The sequence below is a fragment of the Arvicola amphibius genome, chromosome 1 (assembly GCF_903992535.2).
Source record: "Arvicola amphibius chromosome 1, mArvAmp1.2, whole genome shotgun sequence".
In the NCBI taxonomy this organism is placed as follows: domain Eukaryota; kingdom Metazoa; phylum Chordata; class Mammalia; order Rodentia; family Cricetidae; genus Arvicola; species Arvicola amphibius.
Window position 1 is genome coordinate 175,585,233 of NC_052047.1, and position 6,000 is coordinate 175,591,232.

Sequence of the window (6,000 nt, forward strand, 5' to 3'; positions counted from 1 at the left end):
GACTGGTCCAGTTTAGAGGTGCATAGCTCTAAAAGCTGCCCACTTAAGGTGATAATGTGAGTACTTTTTTTTTTTTAATAAATATCTCTGAGTTGGCTTGAAAAATAAAATGTACAAAACAGCAAAAATACAAATTTCTTGCCCCTGCCCAATCCCTCCCTCCCTTCCTTCCTCCTTCACTCTCCCTTCTCTTCTGAAGACAATCTCTATCTTGATTTCACACCAAGAACTCCTGCAAGTGTTTGTACTCCTGTCAGACTTCATGAGTGTAAGACTCCATGTGTGAGGTTCACTCATCTCTGAGGACCTATACCTTTTTTTAATTTCATTACAGTATTGTTTTGCATCATGCTATTTATAAACAATGCTGCCAAAGAAACATTCCCTGCATATCTATAGAAGTTGATATTGCTAAGTCATAGCATTGCTCAAATTTTAAAATACCACTAAATACTTTCCCAGACTGATTGTACCAAGTTTCATTTTCACTAGTAGAATATGAGTGTTGAAGAATATTTGATCACACTGTGACCCTGTAAAACCTATGTCTAGTTGTGTGGCTCAGCCCTAGCACACACCTGAATCCAATAGCTTTCTGCTTGAATATTGTAAACAGGATTAAATGAAGTCAATCATAGGTCAAGACGTTTGGAGCAAGCTGACAGGAAGTGAACATAGGATATTAAGAAAAAATGTAGAGAGTAAGATGGGATCAGAAGGATGGATAGACACACAGGAAGGAGAAGGGAGGGACATTGAGGTTTTTTTTTGTTGTTTTGTTTTTGGTGAGAGACAGTATGGTAGAAGGGTACTTCTGAGATAGTGGAGGAAGAAGTTCAGCTGGGTGCTTTCTCTTCCTCTTTGAGCTAGCAGACTTTGACCATCTGGCTCCTGTTGAAAAATTTAATGATTGAGGTTTTGTTAAAAATAACTTAAAAGTGGCATTTGCTCAGAATGGGTTAGTATTGTCCTTTGGTTTTAGATACTCTGAAAGATGTTTCAGATGTATGCATTGTGGCTTTCATTTGCAGTGCTTTGATCACGGAGACAACCGATGACATTTAATTAACATGTATGTGCATGGTGTGTGTGGGAGAGAGGCGCGTTTGCCACGGTACACATGTGAACGTGACAGGATGATGTGGAGTCATTTTTCTCCTTCCATGTTTACATGACTTAGGAGTCAAACTCAGAGAACCAGGCTTGCCTAGTAAGTGCTATTACATACTGACCCATGACAGCCAGCCTTTAGAAATTTTCACTAGCTTAAAAAATTAGCATTTATTGTTATGTGTATCGATGTCTTTCCTGTATATATGTCTGTGTTACCACATGTGTGCAGTGTCTGTAGGGACAAGGAGAGATTGTCTGATCCTCTGGGAGTAGAGTTACAGGCAGTTGTCAACTGCTATGTGCTGGGCCTCAGACCCTGGTTCTCTGGAAAAGGAGCCAGTCAGCGTCCTTAACTGCTGAGCCATCTCTCCAGCCACCTATTTGATTCTCCTGTTCTCTACATTCTGGATATGCGTTCTCTAACATTTAGGTATGTTGTAAATACCCATCAGGTCTGTCTTTTAATGGTATATGTTGAATTTTTTCAGGTTCTCAGAGTACTCAGAACTATCTAATAATGCCAGAAGTAAAATTTAGTTACCTTTTTAAAATATAAAATCATATATATGGTTAAATATAAACTTTATATCAATAAATGCATATGTCATGATGAAGATGGTCACTATTGGTCAAAATTGGCGTGATGATAGTGACTAGTTTGAATGTAGCTTCATTTGAAATGTCTTCTAGAAGAATAGGATGAATTCTCACGCTACATAAACAATATTAGTGTATGTGTCTTGAATGTATTTTGCCCTCAACATTATCATCTTTGTGTCTGACCCACCAAATAAATCTCTAATCAGCTGGCAAAAAGCAAGGTAAGAAAGAAACAGATTACATAAACCAAGTTTAAGAACGCTGTTTTATTACTGTGTGCATATGTGTGTGAGTACATGAGCCAGAGACGACTTCTGGGAGTTTATGCTTTCTCTCCACCGTGGGATCTGGAGATAAAACCCAGTTTCTCTGGCCTCTGCAGTAGGATTTTTATCCATTGAGCCCCAGAAAAAGCAAGTTTTAATAAACTGCAAGTTAGAGGAAAAGGCAGGGTGTGTACAATTCCAGGGCTTCATACCCAAGGGAGCGTAGACACTTAAAGGAAGAAAGAATACTTGCTTTGACAAGCATCTAAGAATTCTATGGAAAATACTATCAGTTGTGAACACGTGTGAAACAATCAGATTGAAACCACTTAAGACTTCTGCTCAAGGGCAAGTCTGACTGTGTTTGCATCTCCGTGCCACCCCATCGAAGGAGGAACAGGTCAGACTTCTTGTGTTGTAGAAACAGCTGGATAATTTCAACTCTGGGTGAAGTGGGGCCTTTGGGAGATTGTGTAATTTATGTGCATAGACCACATTCTACTTTGTGGTTGTTTAACAGGGGGAGTTGGCACTCAGGGTTCCCAAATGACTGAGTTTCTTCTAACGCATTGATGAGTTTTGGGAGAAAGAGAGGGGAAAGAAACAGAAAAGAAGAAAGGAAGAAGTCAGGAAGAAAAAGACAGTCTAGTCATGGACCCTACCTTAGACGGTCTCATTGCAACATTAACATTGTCCACCAGATGGAGACAAAGCACTTTTTATACTGGACTAGTTTCTGCAGACCTTGTTTTCTGATTCTGCATCTGTACCAATTCTAATTTATGTAACACACCAAATAGGACAAAACTATGGAAAGATAGGTAAGATTATGTCCAATACTGTTTCTTTCCATCCAAGGTAAGTTTTTTTTTCACTTCTGAGGACTCTTCCAGGAACTAATTTTTAAAACTGTGGCTAAAATAAGTTTTACTCAATTACCTGAACTGGGATCTAGAAATAATCAAGTCTGTTTCTAGCCAATTTCGATGAACTATGCCATATAAAAGTAAAGAATAATGTTGTTCATGAATCATTCAATAGAAAGTTTGGAAATATGATCACCTAAAGAATTTTGAAGTCATCATCCAGTATTAGTACAAGTAAATGACTGTCCCTTACAAATATAAGAAGCATGCAGGGGTAGCAATGTGGGTCAGTTTTGTTCTGAAGCACTTGGTTGTGAGATAGGCAGTTTTCTGTCTCTTTTGCTTAAGTCCAGCATCAAAGTAAAAACCACAAACCCAAGGCCTTCCCCTCTTGTAAGCTATCTTGAGATAGCTAACACTGTAGGTGAAAAGCAAATCATTGTATAAAATGGCAAAGCTTTCACACCATAACCTTTTCTACCTTGCCTCCCTGGCTTTCCGTCTTGCCCCATCCTGCTGGGAGCATAAACTTTGGAGGTGCAGTGGCCATCATTGTCCCCGTGATGACAAGTGCGAGGGCAAAGTCCACTGTCGCTGAGGATCACAGACAGGACAGTCAGGAAGTACAGGGGTCCCATCTTTGTGACCACTCTGAGCAGTTACTCTGCAGAGAGAGACTGTGTATGTCTGAACTTATGATGAAGCAGGAAAGCCACTGTTACTCAGTCTTGTTGTTTGGGAATAAATTAATTCCTAGTTAGTCCATCATTAGAGAGTTACTACTGTGGCATTACAGACAGTAAGTATGCTTGTAATATTGAATTTCTAGCCTTCCCAGCCAAGCAAGCCTCTTGGGCTTTAGATTAAGCTTAGACCTTAGAAGCTGAAGATCCTTGTTTATTGTTGCTATTCCTAAAAAGCATGAATTAAATGCCTGGTTGTAAATACTAGGCCATCTGCCAAATGCTTGTGCCCTATTGACTCTTCTGGCCCAAAATGTACATTCTGATATCTCACCTTATAGCGAGAACTTTTGTTGTTGTTTTAACACACCTGCACTTGAAAATCCAAGGTGTCGCATTGCCGTACTCGACACAGCCTGGTGATCCTTCAGGGTAGACAAGTCAAGCCCATAGATTGCTGCTGTCATCAAAGGCAGAGACAATGGAGTAAAAGCAAGTGAAACAGTCACAGGTAACGAAGTGCTGACAACAGGAAGTCTTATTTTTTTTTTAAAAAAAAAGATTTAAGTTTTCAGTCTGAAAAATCAAACCCAGGACCTGCGGCAAGTGTTCTACCAGTGAGCTACATCCCCAGCTCTTTTAAAAATTTCATTTTGAGACAGGGTCTTGCTAAGCCACCTAGGTTTATTTCAAGCTTGAGAGCCTCATAGTTCAGCCTCCTGAGTAGAATCGGGCATAGGCTGTGACACATAGACCGGTCTTCCTATGTTGATTAAGCAGTGTGGTATTCTCTATCCAGGAAACAGAATAGTCAGGATAATAGCTGCTCCCTGGTCCACTGTGGGAGTATTTCACTAAATTCATGACTGCTCACAGAACTGGGGAAAACCAAGTGTCTCAAAGGGAGAGGGAGAGAGTCAGCATGCTGTCACCTTGAAAAGCCATGGAGAAAAAGGCAGGATCTCTCTGAAATAAAATATAGAAATGTTTTGATACCCTGGGGCTCTATCAGATGTTAGCCCCATGAGTGACCAAGGGGATGGTGCTGGCATACTCAGAGAAGGCCAGAGGAGTTTATGTATTTTGTACTTGTCTTCCTTTCTGAATGTGGCTACTTCAAGAAGGGAGGCTTGCTTTGTGCATCTCTATGTACAGAACTATGCTTTGAAAATGGAATTTGTAGCAGCTCATTATTGAATAGAAATGGAAGTAAAGAGTTTTCCTGGAAAGTGAAACAGTTTGATGCCCAGTCAAGCGAAGACTGATCAATGCTTTGACTATCTAGTTGACCCCAAATGTCGATAGCACAAACGTTACAACTCCCTAAGAGACACATATTCTCATCAGCTCTAAATGGGCACATCTACTTAGCCCACTAAATTGTCCATATATGCAGGAACTTATGTGTGAAGGGACATTATTACATCTGTCTCCTTCAGAGGGAAAGCCCTCATTGTACCCTACTGTGTGCTTAGGGTTGTTATGACAATGGCTGTGAGAGCTTGGATCAACCCAGGACAGCTTGCTGAAGAACGTGATTTATAGGCTGGCCTTTTAAGTTCAATCTAGCATTTAAGGCATGGTCGCTAAGAGCCATACATGTAAATCTTAGGCACTACAGCAAATTATAGGAGGCTGTCCAGACCCAGCTATTTAGACAACTGAACAAGCACAGTTATATTTGAGTTGCAACTAGTCATTTCTCATTGATTAACTGAAATTGAATTCCAGTTGCACATCCAGTCGTGTTTTAACTGGAGAATCCACCTGGGAGTGACGCAAGAACACACCACACATTAGGAGCTTGTAGCTGGTCTTTCTTTGGACTGCCAGCTCCCGAATAACTACATGGAGACTTTTATTGATTATGAAAGCTTGACCTTAGCTTAGGCTTGTTCCCAACTAACTCTTAAAACTGAATTTAACCTGTTTATATTAATCTATGTTTTGCCACTTGGCCTGTTACCTCTCCTCAGTACCATATGTCCAACTTCCCACACATCTGACTGGCAAATCTCCTGTGGCTCTGATTCTTTTCCAGAGCTCTTCTCTCTCCCTGGAAGTCCTGCCTATCCTCTCCTGTCTAGCCATTGACTGTTCAGTTCTTTTTTAATTGAATAAGAAAGTTCACTTAGACAGGTGAAGTTAACCAGAAATATCTTCACACAGGGTACAAAAAGATGATTCCAACATGAGCTGATTGGTTTGTTGGGAAGATCTTTGAGGGAAAATGTCAGAAAAAACTTTTCATCTTTCTTCCTGCCTTGTATCTCTTAGGCACTGTTTCTTTATTTCTGAAATGAAAGCTCAATATGTAAAACAGGGAAGAACTTTTCAGACTGAGGAGATTGCTCAGTGGGCAGAGTACTTGTCTCTTAAGCATGAGCATTGGACCTTGGATTCCTAGCACCAAGGAAATGCTGGGTGAACTGGTGGCCCACATGGAATCCTAGGGTGCTGCGCACCCCCTCC